Source organism: Melanotaenia boesemani, chromosome 5 (genome assembly GCF_017639745.1).
Source record: "Melanotaenia boesemani isolate fMelBoe1 chromosome 5, fMelBoe1.pri, whole genome shotgun sequence".
Lineage (NCBI taxonomy): Eukaryota > Metazoa > Chordata > Actinopteri > Atheriniformes > Melanotaeniidae > Melanotaenia > Melanotaenia boesemani.
Window position 1 is genome coordinate 26,313,088 of NC_055686.1, and position 12,388 is coordinate 26,325,475.

The 12,388-nt window shown below is 39.1% G+C and overlaps 1 protein-coding gene across 1 annotated transcript in view; it reads right to left on the bottom strand.

Annotated features, from left to right (window-relative positions):
* The window catches only part of LOC121640055 (low affinity immunoglobulin gamma Fc region receptor II-like), a 201,463-nt gene that overhangs the window by 59,886 nt on the left and 129,189 nt on the right, over positions 1–12,388 (bottom strand). The gene's annotated exons all lie outside the window — the stretch shown is intronic.

Consider the following 12,388-nt stretch of genomic DNA (forward strand, 5'->3'; position numbering starts at 1 on the left):
AGTAGGATAATTCTGAGTGTACAGTAAAAAAATATAGTGGTTATCAATATTTCTGTAAAGACTTGTCCACTACAATCTAAAACTCACAAATTTTGCCACCAGTCAAAACTGTATACTAATGTGTACATTAAATAAACATACAATGTAAGGGACATTGATAAATGTTTCTTAACCAGGCTCTGGCATTACCTACATGAAGCAGAGTGGTTGGCATTTGTCAAGACCATCTTTATTGGCAATGTTTTGTAGTGAATGCTAATGAGCCACACCTAAAACAGGACTAAACCAAGTCTAACCAAGTCTTAAGCATCTTTGAGTGTCATGGAAAGTGTTTTATAGATATAACGTATTATAATAATAATAATAATAATAATAATAATAATATTAATATTATAAAATAATAAACCAGGACTAGGTCTAGACTAATCATGAATAAACATGGACTGTCTAAATCAGGAAGATGCCAAAACTAAATGTATAATAAACTAGGATATAGTAAAAAAAAAAATAAATACTGAACAGAGAGCTTGAATGTCTGAGCTGTAAACAAACCAGTTCTAATCCAAGATCAGCAATAAACCAAGACAAAGTAAACCAAGAGTCTAAAATATGAAGGGGACCACAAGTAGGTTTTTAAGTTTACTTTTATATCCAAGAATTTGCTCTTTGTCTTTTCATTTTCATTTATTTCTAGTCTGTTTTTTAGTTTACTATTTTGACATACAGAAATTTGCTCCTTTTCCTTTACTCTTAATTGAGTTAATACTAGGATGAGTACTTTTTACTTGTACTTGAGTATCATTATTTTGAAGTAACAGTATTCTTACTTGGGTAAAATTACTGGCTCTCTACCCACCGCTGCAGGAAACCCACTGGGGGTCCACGACTAAACCAAATCTAAATCAGGTCTTAAACAGGACTTAATCGGGATTAACTTTACATAAACTAGGTTAGAAGTAAATTACGTCGAAAAAAACCCTACATGCACACGTCTGACCAACAAACCCTACGCGACCCATTTTGAACCCAAGCTCCTCACATTCTTATTTACAGAAATAGGATTCACAAAGCAAATTATTGCAACTCGATGTAAGATATCTTGCCTTTCAGAGATTTAACCAGAAGCAAGGTGATGTGTGCTGTACGTCAGGTAGCTCCCATGGATCCCAGCAACCCCCGTCTGCAGCTGCGCTCAACTAACGTAAAGTTTGTCGTATTGTGAAACAACGCACAACTGCAGTTCCTCTGCATGTCGTCACATCCTGTGTAGTAAGCAAGTTGCGCTAAACCCAAAGCCAAAACAAAAGTTTTTTCCCCAAAATATCTATATCATTATTATTAAGAAATATGCGTTTCTTTTACTTATGCTATGCGCCATGTTTGAGTGAAGTAAGTTGTGACCTGGAATTAACAGGGACACAGCGTTCGCCACTTCGTCAACCTCCGTAAATTACCGATGGGCGACGTAAGACGAAGGGTCACTCGGGCTTTGCTTTAGCATATGATCTTATGTGTCGTAATTTGGTGTATGAATTTACGACCTAATAGCTCGTATTGAATTGGAGGATATGTTGTTTTTTAGATATAAATATGCAACTGTGACATGGATCTCTTGTAAACGTTACAACCTCAACAACAGTGAGTTTCAATGGGATTATCTGTATAAATTAAGGTTTTGCACGGTGGTGTGGTGGTTAGCGCCGCGCTGGTTCGAGCCTCAGCTGTGGGGAGGTTCGAACTGGGGGGAAGTGTCTTTTTTTGTGTGGAGGTTGCATGTTCTCCCCGTGTGGGTTTTCTCTGTCTTCGTCTCGCTGTCCCAAGACATACATGTTAGGATTACTGGTCACTCTAATTCTCCCTAGGGAGTGAATGTGAGCGTGAATGGTTGCTTGCTGGGTTAGGCTCCAGCTTCTCCGCAACCCTGGACGAGCACTACAGATAATGAATGAATAATGAATGAAATAGAACAATTGTAATTAACAAAATAATGCAGAATTTTTCAGACATAAATATGAAACTGTAACTCTTGTAAAGGTGACATTGGGTTTCAATGGGATCAGTTGTATAAAATAAGGTTAGATGAATAGATAAAATGAATGGTAGGTGTACAATTACTGTCTTAAATATAGCATAAAAGACAACAGTATCACTGCTGCCGCACAAACATTACCAAGGCAGTGTGCTAAATGATAACTGAACATGACTCAGCTTGTTTTTATCCTCAATATTTAACATATGAATGGACTGAGGTCAAATGAATTCACAGATATAAAGAGCATTTATATGTCAGTGAACTAGCAGCTGTCTTTGTTTAGATGCTGAATGGGCACGATGCAGACTGAGTACAGGAAAGTACTGAGTCTCTTGTGGTCTGCTGTGCATTTTGAGAATAAAACAACTTCTCCTTGTCTTTACCCGAAGAGAAGACGGGCTTGAAGTTCATTGGTTCAGTCTACTTGGCAGTCCTGGTAACACTGAATGGCCTTTGAATACAGTGAGATTTAGACCTTCTCATTTTGTGGGTGAAATTTAAACATTTCTTTCTGTGCTTTCTCAAAAATCCCTTAAATATTGTGTTGAAATACAATGCTGCATCTACTGTTTATGTAGGAGAACACAGAGTAAAAAATAACTATTAAAAATTAAAACACTGGGTGTAGTTTTCAGGTTTTCATCTTAAGTAAAGAAATTGTGCAAGACATAAACAAATATAGAAAATATTATATTACTGACTCACTGTTAAGCAAAAACAAGACATTTGTTTAAAATTTGGTTAGCGGACAGCATCCCATGCAACAATATTATACACAGACAATAATATATGCATTAAATTTCTAAAGGTTATATAATCTAAAGAAGATATCATGAGCATTAAACATAAACTATTTGACTATTTTCCCTCAGAATCTGCATTGCAGGTTAGAAAACAAACGGTAGCAAATTGCTCTGAGTTAGCAAACATCGCCTGTTAACACATTCAGCAACTAAAGGTTCAATGTTAAACATTAAGTTCCCATTACTTCTTTCATGTTCTTCTTAACAACAACTACTGAGGGTAAATTTTTTACTCTGCCATGTCCACATGGACATGGTTTTAGGGTGTATCTGCTTAGTTTTATTTAGTTTTGAAGGGCGTTTTGCGAGTTTGAAATGCTCATTTTCAACGCTAATTCTAAAGTGAATAATCTAAATATGCTTTGTTTCTGTGATTACAACTCATGCCTCCATATCCCTACCTCTCCATTTAACCTGCATGCAGAAACCTCAACAAAAGCTACTCTGATGGCAGATGACAGTGTTGCAGAAGCTACTGAACAGACATGACTGTTGTAGGAAAATTCTCCGCTCCTGTCAATGTCAACAAATGTCTTCATTTCAGTAAGGATACAGACATTTCCCCAGCCATTTTTAGGTACTTTTTCATCATTGTCAATACATGTACACTTACAGTGGATATAAAAAGTCTACACACCAGGTTTTCATGATGTAAAACAATGCCAGCAAGACAAATAATTTCACAACTTTTCCACCTTTAATGTGACCCATAACCTGTACAATGCAATTGTGAAAAACAAACTGAACCCTTTAAAGGGGAAAATATAAAAATAAAAAAACTTAAAATAACCTGGTTGCATAAATATGCACACCTCAGACTAATACTTTATTGCAGCACCTTTGGCTTTTATTACAAGACTCAGTCTTTTTTGGGTAGGAGCCTATCAGCATGGCACATCTTGATGTGGCAATATTTGCCCACTCTTCTTTGCAAAACCGCTCCAAATCTGACAGATTGTGAGGGCATCTCCTGTGCACAGCCCTCTTCAGATCACCCCCACAGATGTTTGATGGGAATTCAGGTCTGGACTCTGGCTGGGCCATTCCAAAGACCTCAATCTCATTCTGGTGAAGCCATTTATTTGTTGATTTAAATGTGTCCTTTGGGTCATTGTCATGAAACGATTCCTGTATCTGTCAAGGAGACTTCTGCACCTCTCAGGCAGGTGTTCTGGCCCACTCCTCATAGCAAACTGCTCCAGTTGTCTCAGGTTTGAAGGGAGCCTTTCCAGACGTCATGTTTCAGCTCCTTCCAAAGATGCGCATCAGGATTTAGGTCAGGGCTCATAGAAGACCACTTTAGAATAGTCCAATGTTTTCCTCTTAGCCATTCTTGGGTGTTTTTAGCTGTGTGTTTGGGTCATTGTCCTGTTGCAAGACCCATGACCTGTGACTGAGACCAAGCTTTCTGACACTGGCCAGCACATTTCTCTCTAGAATCCCTTAATAGTCTTGAGATTTTCATTGTCCTGCACAGATTCAAGGACACCCTGTGCCAGATGCAACAAAGCAGCCCCAGAAAATAACAGAGCCTCCTCCATGTTTCACAGTAGGGGACAGTGTTCTTTTCTTCATATGCTTCATGTTTCCATCTGTAAACACAGAGCTGATGTGCCTTGGCAAAAAGTTCCATTTTATCTCATCTGTCCATAGGACATTCTCCCAGAAGCTTTGTGCTTGTCAACATGTAGTTTGGCAAATTCCAATCTGGCTTTTTTTATGATTTGTTTTCTACAATTGTGTCCTCCTTGGTCATCTCTCATTAAGTCCAACTTTGGCTCAAACAATGACGGATGGTGTGATCTGATACTGATGTTCCTTGAGCTTGAAGTTAACCTTTAACCTCTAGGGGTACCATCATTTTTGTCTAGGCAATGTTCTGAACGCACATAATTTCCACACTACTACTGCTGCAAGATTAGGGATGGTGAAACCGAGGCCTCATGAATCATCGAGCCAACTTTGACCTAAATGCATTAAAATCATTGTTCTGAATCATTTGACCAAAATGAAAGAGCTCTATCTGCTGGCTGTGACAGGACAGCGTTGACACGTCACACCTGTTCATCCCTATCTCAACTTGGAATACGTGTGTTCAATAAACGATACGTATCTACCATCCGAGTGAATATTTATTTTCTGTTGTTCAAAATAAATAACGACGGAGGGGTATTAGGTAACATTTGTCAGAAACCAGCTCGGCTGTCTAAGTCCTGCAGGTTGTGGTTTTCCTCTGCAGCTGTAGACTGAGACGTTTCCTCTGATGCTTCTGGTTGTACTTTATGATTACTTTAAAGTCTGCTTTTTGCAAGGCTATTTAAAAAAACATCTATATAAAGAAAGGGAAATAAAGCTTACCTGTGATGCTAATTTTGTTGTCAAAATGTAAAGTCGCACAGTCACTAGCAGAATCTCCTCAAAAACCCGCGATCTCCTCAGCTTTTAGAATCTGAGAGATTGACAAGCCGGTTCCTTCGAGATCCGCTTGTTGCTCGATACGCGCTAATGGACGTAATGAGGCCTCGTTTGGTCTATCACGTGACTTTTGGCATGCTGAATCCTGCTCAGAGACAATGCTCGCAACACTTCTGTGTCACATGTCTGGCACGTGATTGAGCAGAACGGCTCGAGCATAACATCCCTACGGCTCCCTGACTGGTAAATATGCCTTGTTCATTGATTGGATTTCCTGGATTACTGACCTCTGGATTGCTCTCAGAATTTGGATTCTGGATCATGGACTTGGCTTCTCTGTCCTGATGAGAAACACGGAAGCGGCCGCCGCTGCTTCCACCACTCGAAATCCCTGATCTCTCACCAGTGACATCATCACTAACCTCTTCTCTATTCAGCAGTTGTCAACCCCACTCCAGCAGGATCCTTCCAGGTTCCTCCAGTCCTGTTCCCGGTTCTCACTCCCACCTTACGCTTGGATGCACGACGACAACCTGGTACGTGGAATCATATCATCCTGCATCATGGCCACAGACTTCCTGGCCTCCTAACACCTGTTCTCGTACCCCACAGAGGAGCTGACCAAGAGTGACCGGATTTCATGTCATATCTTATTCACATTGTTCGATAAAACTCCTTACCTATCCCTGGGTTTCTGATATTTATTGAGTCCATCTCCGGGTCTGTGACAATGTGACTTGCATATGATTTAAGAGGAAATCCTTGTCACAGGTTAAGCATCTGTGTCAAGATGGTTCCTGTGCTGCAGTGATGTTGGAGTCTACATAATGTTGATACATAAATAACAAACACCAGAATTAAACTTTAACTATGACACATAACTGTTAACAAAAATTGCGTGGCAGCAAATAGACATGACTAATGGCTCATGATTTTTTCTTGAAACATTTCAACTGTCCAATGAATTAACTTACAGTTTGAATAACAACGCTTTCTGCAATGGCCGATGTAAATCATTGCATGTCCAATGCCAGTCCCAGGCTGGCCTAATATTGCACTGTATAACCCGTCATCTGGGCATGGGATTACGGTTAGATTTTGGCTATGGGTGTTTCCTGAGATCCTGAGTAGTTCAAAGCCTCCTGTCTCTTTTAACTGAGGAAAGCATCTTCAGTTCTGCTCTGAAGTTTGGGGCTGGCACAATCAATTTCTACATATAAAATAGAAATGGGAGAAAAAAAATAGAAGAAAATAACTAGTATTGTTACTGATTAATTATTATGAGCTAAATTCTAAGCAAAAGCTGTCAAAACAAACAAACAAAAAATATGATAACAAAGATTCACAACACCCATTATGAGTTCAAAATTAGCACGACAGCTACACATACATTCAATTTATCAAGATCATGTTTATTTGATCAGAGGCCTGTACTACAAAGCATTATTAAAATATTCCGGATATCTCTCTGTTACCTGGTTGAATTATTCAGACATTTGGGTTCTGAATAAGTGGTACTACAAAGCTGGTTATTAATTCAATAATCCAACCTAGGGTTTTCTCAGCTTGATCAGTGCACACGTCTGACAAATCCCAAACATGAAGAAACCCTGCAGAGCAGATACTTCACCATAGAGCAGCAGATAACTATTCTTCATAAAAAATGAAGAATTTAATACATCATCAAGGCTAAAAGCAACACTGTTGCCATAACAACAGCCAGGAAAGAATGCTGACAGAACATATCTGACTATGTTGATGCTTAAATGCAGGAGGTTATATAATATTAATTTATTGTACAACATAAATGAACAGTGTTACAGCATAGATGTGTCAGGCAAAACTTCCTCAGTTCCTTCCTTATATTAATTTCAGGTTATCCATCCATCCATCCATCCATCCATCCTTCCATCCAGGTTTTGGAGGTTTACCTGTTTCAACACACCTGATTTAAATGAATGATTCACAGAGCAGAACCTGATAAGCTGTTAGATTGCAATTTTATTTGCATGAGGTGTGTTAGAGCAGGGAAACAGCTATCCATCTGGCTACCCAAGCATGAGTTAAGCTGCCCCATCCATCCATCACCCACCCACCCACCCTTCTTAGTTAACCAAGAAAACCCAGAGTTAACCCCGAAGTTACCTCAAGTTACCTCGATAAGAGAAAAGCTTCGTAGTACAGGCTTCTATTATAAGACAAAAAACAACAAAAACAACAACATAAACACTACAACAACAAAAGTCCCCTACTTGGCATCATCATGCATGAAATAGGGTTAAATTTGCAAAGTGCATCCACACAGTCAAATTTCACTGAAGTCCGTTTATGTCTTCCTATCTCTATCTTTAGGATTCTTTACCAAATAGAAATATTCTGACCAAACTAAATTGAACCGAAACTAAACAGGTAACAAGGAGGTAGGGACAGATAACGGAAAGTTCATTTACAGAGTGTAAACATCCTCGGATACGGGTTCCTGTTCACTAAATCCAGCCTTCATCATCCCATCTGCTTTATGTTCAAGCTCATTTTCACAGTCAAACTTTTAACTGGTAAATAAACCTGTTTCATCTCTTCTTTCCTCCAGAACACTATAACTCACATTTATATCTAAAGAAAAAAAAAATATTACATTATAATTTCTATAAATAATTGAGTATTTTTCATTTGACTGAATGATAAAATCTCAGCTGCTCTTCCACAAAGTTCCTCAGTCTGATCCTGATAAACTTCCTAGTCCGGTTCTCCACCATTTCTCCCAGAAACAGCTGGATTTGGGTGGGAGAAAATAAAGTCAGAAAGACTGAAGACAAACAGGTTGTCATCGCATGTGGGAACAACTTTCTTTAGTCTGTGTTTTGCCTAAACTCCATCAGGGGGAGGTTTGTCTATCTAAGATTTGGATTTTCTAACTGAATGTGTCATTTGGGATTAAACACATGTTGTATGAACATTATCAGACATGATAGATTTACAAGGTGATTTCTTACAACAATCCACTGCCAACAACCACACGGCGTCTGAGACATGATAGAGTGAATAAATATTCTTTTTCACAGACATAATGTTGGTATGTTTTATCCATTCAGAGACAGTTATCTTCATTTTTAATATATTACCATTAAAACAGGTTTCAACAAAAATATTTCTCCTATTTTATTTAGTATCAGTGGAAATTAGTTATTTATTTTTTTAAATGTATGTAGTCGAAAGTATTGTTGTTTGCAGCAAAATAAATGAACAGACCACTGCTATGTTTGTGATAGATGATAAATGAAAACCTGGATTGATGAATAAAATCTTGTAATTGAAACACACTTGTCACCATCTCAGGATGAATTACATAAACAAATCCAGTAATTAATCTGAGTGTTTAGTGACTGAAATCAATCAGAATCAAGTCAGAGAGAATGACTGTCTGACGGTAGGGAAGAAAGAGGACACAGAGAGGAATGAAAAGATTTAGCTCTGCAGAAAAACAATAACACAAGAGAAAACCGACGAATGCAGATATTCCCACCACAAAGCTTCACTAACACAATCATATGACAGAATCTAGTCATGTAGACTTGGTGAAGACAACCTGCTGAAGATCAAACTGAGCATCAGAATGAGGAAGAAAGCAGATTTAAGTGACTTTGAATGTGGCATGGTTGTTGGTCTGAGTGTTTACTGGGATTTTCACACACAGCCATTTGAAGGGTTTCCAGAGAATGGTCTGAAGAAGGGAAAATATCCAGTGAGCTGTAGTTGTCTGGACCAGAATGCAGCAGAATACCACATCAGGTGCCTCCTGTCAGCTAAGAACAGGAAACTGAGGCTACAATTCACACAGACTCACCAACACTGGACAATAGAAGATGGAGAAACGTTGCTGGTCTAATGAGTCTCCATTTCAGCTCCATATTCAGATGCTAGGCTCAGAATCTGCTCAGAATTATGAAAACATGGATGCATCCATCTTCTTGGACCACTTTGGGCCCCTTAGTACCAACATGGCCTGCTTAAACCAGCACAGCCTACCTGTTACAGTCTGTCCCGCCGCTCCTCCAGTCACTCCTCACTTCCCTGATCCTCCACACCAGTTCCAGATCCGCTTATCATAATCAAGTCAACCTGCCACACCTGTCTTCCATTGTTTCACCAGTCCTCATATACTCCAGCACCACAATCACTCCCTGTCGGACCTTAAACCTCACACTCCTATTGGACTCACTCCCTCGCCGTTCCTGGCCATTTCAACCCCGTTACCTCGTCTCTGATCGGTATCAGTATGATTCTTATTCTGAGTTCTGTTCACTAACAAAGTGTCGGTAACGTTCCCTTGTCTCCCTGGAGTCCCTGTGTAACACTACCTGAGTATTGTTGCTGACCATGTCCATCCTTTTATGACCACAGTGGAGCATCTTCTGATGCTACTTCCAGCAGGATAATGCATCATGTCACAAAGCTCAGATCATCTCCACCTGCTTTGTAGAAAATGACAATGAGTTCACTGGACTATAAGGACTTCCACAGCCACCAGATCTCAGTCCAGTAAAGCAGCTTTGGGATGTGGTGGATCTCATCGTGGATGTGCAGCAACTATGTGATGCTGTCATGTCAATATGGAGCAAAACCTCTGAGAATGTTTCCAACACCTTGTTGAATCTATCACACCAACAACTGACCCTGTAGGTGTCAAACTCACAAAACTGAGACCAAAGTTAAAATCCTACAGGGGTGAAGAGCAACACCTTTCGGTTGGGGTCTTAGGCAAGACGCTACAACCCACAGTAAATTGTTTTGGAGAAACGCGTCGGCTAAATGACAGTACTGATGCCGGTAATGCAGTCTTTTGTTTTAATTTATAAAATAAATATGTACAGATACATCTGAGATTGGTAGCAGTTTATTTAGTTTCAATCAATCAATCAAACTTTATTTATAAAGCACTTTTCATGCTGGGGCAACACAAAGTGCTTTACATGAAAAATCAATTTATGTATATTAAAAACAAAACGAGTCTTTGCACACATCAAAAGAGACTACATAAAAAAAGTCAGTCTTTCATACAGTTGCACACACAAACATGCATATATACACACAAAGTAGAACCCCCCCCCCCCATTCTGCACATGACTCCTTGATTTCTGTCTAGTATAAAACACTAAAAGAGATAAAAAATCTGGCTCAATGCTGCTGTGAGGAAACAATACAATATCATGGGGATCCATCCACACCAGGAGCCAGTCCACCCATGTCCTACAGTGGCTTCCATAATGGAAACCACTGTCCGATCAGGACAGACCGGGGCCCCCCACACCACAGCAATAAGGCTGCAGTGTAAGACCCCAGCCACCCACACAAGGGCAATCACCACAGCAAAAACCCCCAGACTGAGCAGGCAGAGCCCCCGGTGTGGAGGATCCCCAGGAAAACACTGGAGTTAAAAACAAAGATTAAATAAACCTAAGAAACAATAAGCTAAGAGTAAATAAGTAAATAAATGAATAAATAAATACAATAAATACAGTTGAGTAAAATGAAATGAAAAGAAAATAACAAGATATAAAATTAAAAATAGCTTAAGATCAAATAAAATTTAGTTGAAAGCTAAGCTAAAAAGGTTGGTCTTAAGCCTCTTTTTAAAAACAGTTTCTGCAGCCCTGAGGCTCTCTGGCAGGCTATTCCATAGACGAGGGCCGTAACAACGGAAAGAGGCCTCGTCATACGTCTTGGTCCTCACCCTTGGAACAACTAATAGACTGCTACCAGAGGACCTCAGGGTCCACGAGGGTTCATAATTTAAAAGCAAGTCGGATAAATAAGAGGGCCCAAAACCATTAAGACATTTATAAACTACTAAAAGAACCTTAAAATCAATCCTGAAACACACGGGGAGCCAATGCAGCGATTTTCAAACTGGTGTAATGTGTTCCCGCCCTCTGGTCCTCGTCAGAACTCGTGCTGCCGAGTTCTGAAGTAGCTGTAGGTTTGAAATGGACTTTTTGGGAAGACCAGAGAGCAGGGCGTTACAGTAATCTAATCTACTAGAAATAAAAGCATGCATCAGCACGTCCGTGCTGGCAAGAGAGAGAAATGGGCGGACTCTGGCAATGTTTTTAAGATGATAAATCCTGTCTTTGTGACATTTCTGATGTGTGGAATAAAATCAAGCTCAGAGTCAAAAAGGACACCTAGGTTTTTCACACTTAGAGGGACTGAAATTATGTACTTATGTATTAAGACTTCTGAGTCTGTCTAGTAAAATCTGGTGATCAACTGTATCAAAGGCAGCACTAAGTTCCAGTAGAACCAGGACAGAAAGTTTCTGTTAGTCTAAGTTAGATCTAAGATCATTAACAAAGTTTTAAATGGACTGTCTCGATACTGTGGTTTGTCCTAAAACCAGAGTGATATATTTCTAAAATATTATGTTTATGCAAAAACTCTTGTAATTGCATAAAGACAAGTAATTCAATAATTTTACTTGAAAACGTTAAGTTGGATACAGGTCTGTAGTTATCAAGAATGTCTAGATCCAAATTACTCTTCTTCAGAAGGGGCCTCACCACCGCCGTTTTAAAGGCAGCAGGGAAGACACCCGTCTGAAGAGAATCATTTACAACATCTAAAAGCTCACACTCCATAAACCATAAAAAGTTTTTAAAAGTGATGTGGGAATTGGGTCTAAAAGGCAAGTTGTTGTGTTAAGTTGGGAGAAAACTCAACCAAGCATCTTTGTATCAACCAGGACAAAACTCTCCAGCGTTTCCTCAGGTCAAAACAAAGCTTCAAGTCTGTTTAAATCAAAATGTTGTTGAGATAAAAGACTGAATATACTAACACTGATTTTACTTCTGAAGTGGCATGCAAATTCCCTACATGCACCATCTGATGCAGGCATGGAAGACTTATTAAAACTTGTGTTTATTAAAAGATCTATTGTTTTAAAAAGAAATTTGGGGTTATTCTTGTTTTCTGTAATAAGATTGGAAAAATTAAGTGTTCTGTCTTGTTTAACTGTTTTATTGTAGGTTTTAGGTTGTTCCTTAAAAATTTCTAAATAAATTATAATTTTGTTTTCCTCCATTTCCTCTCTGCTCTCCTGCAATGTCTTTTGAGTTCTTTGATTTGCTCATTCCTCCACGGT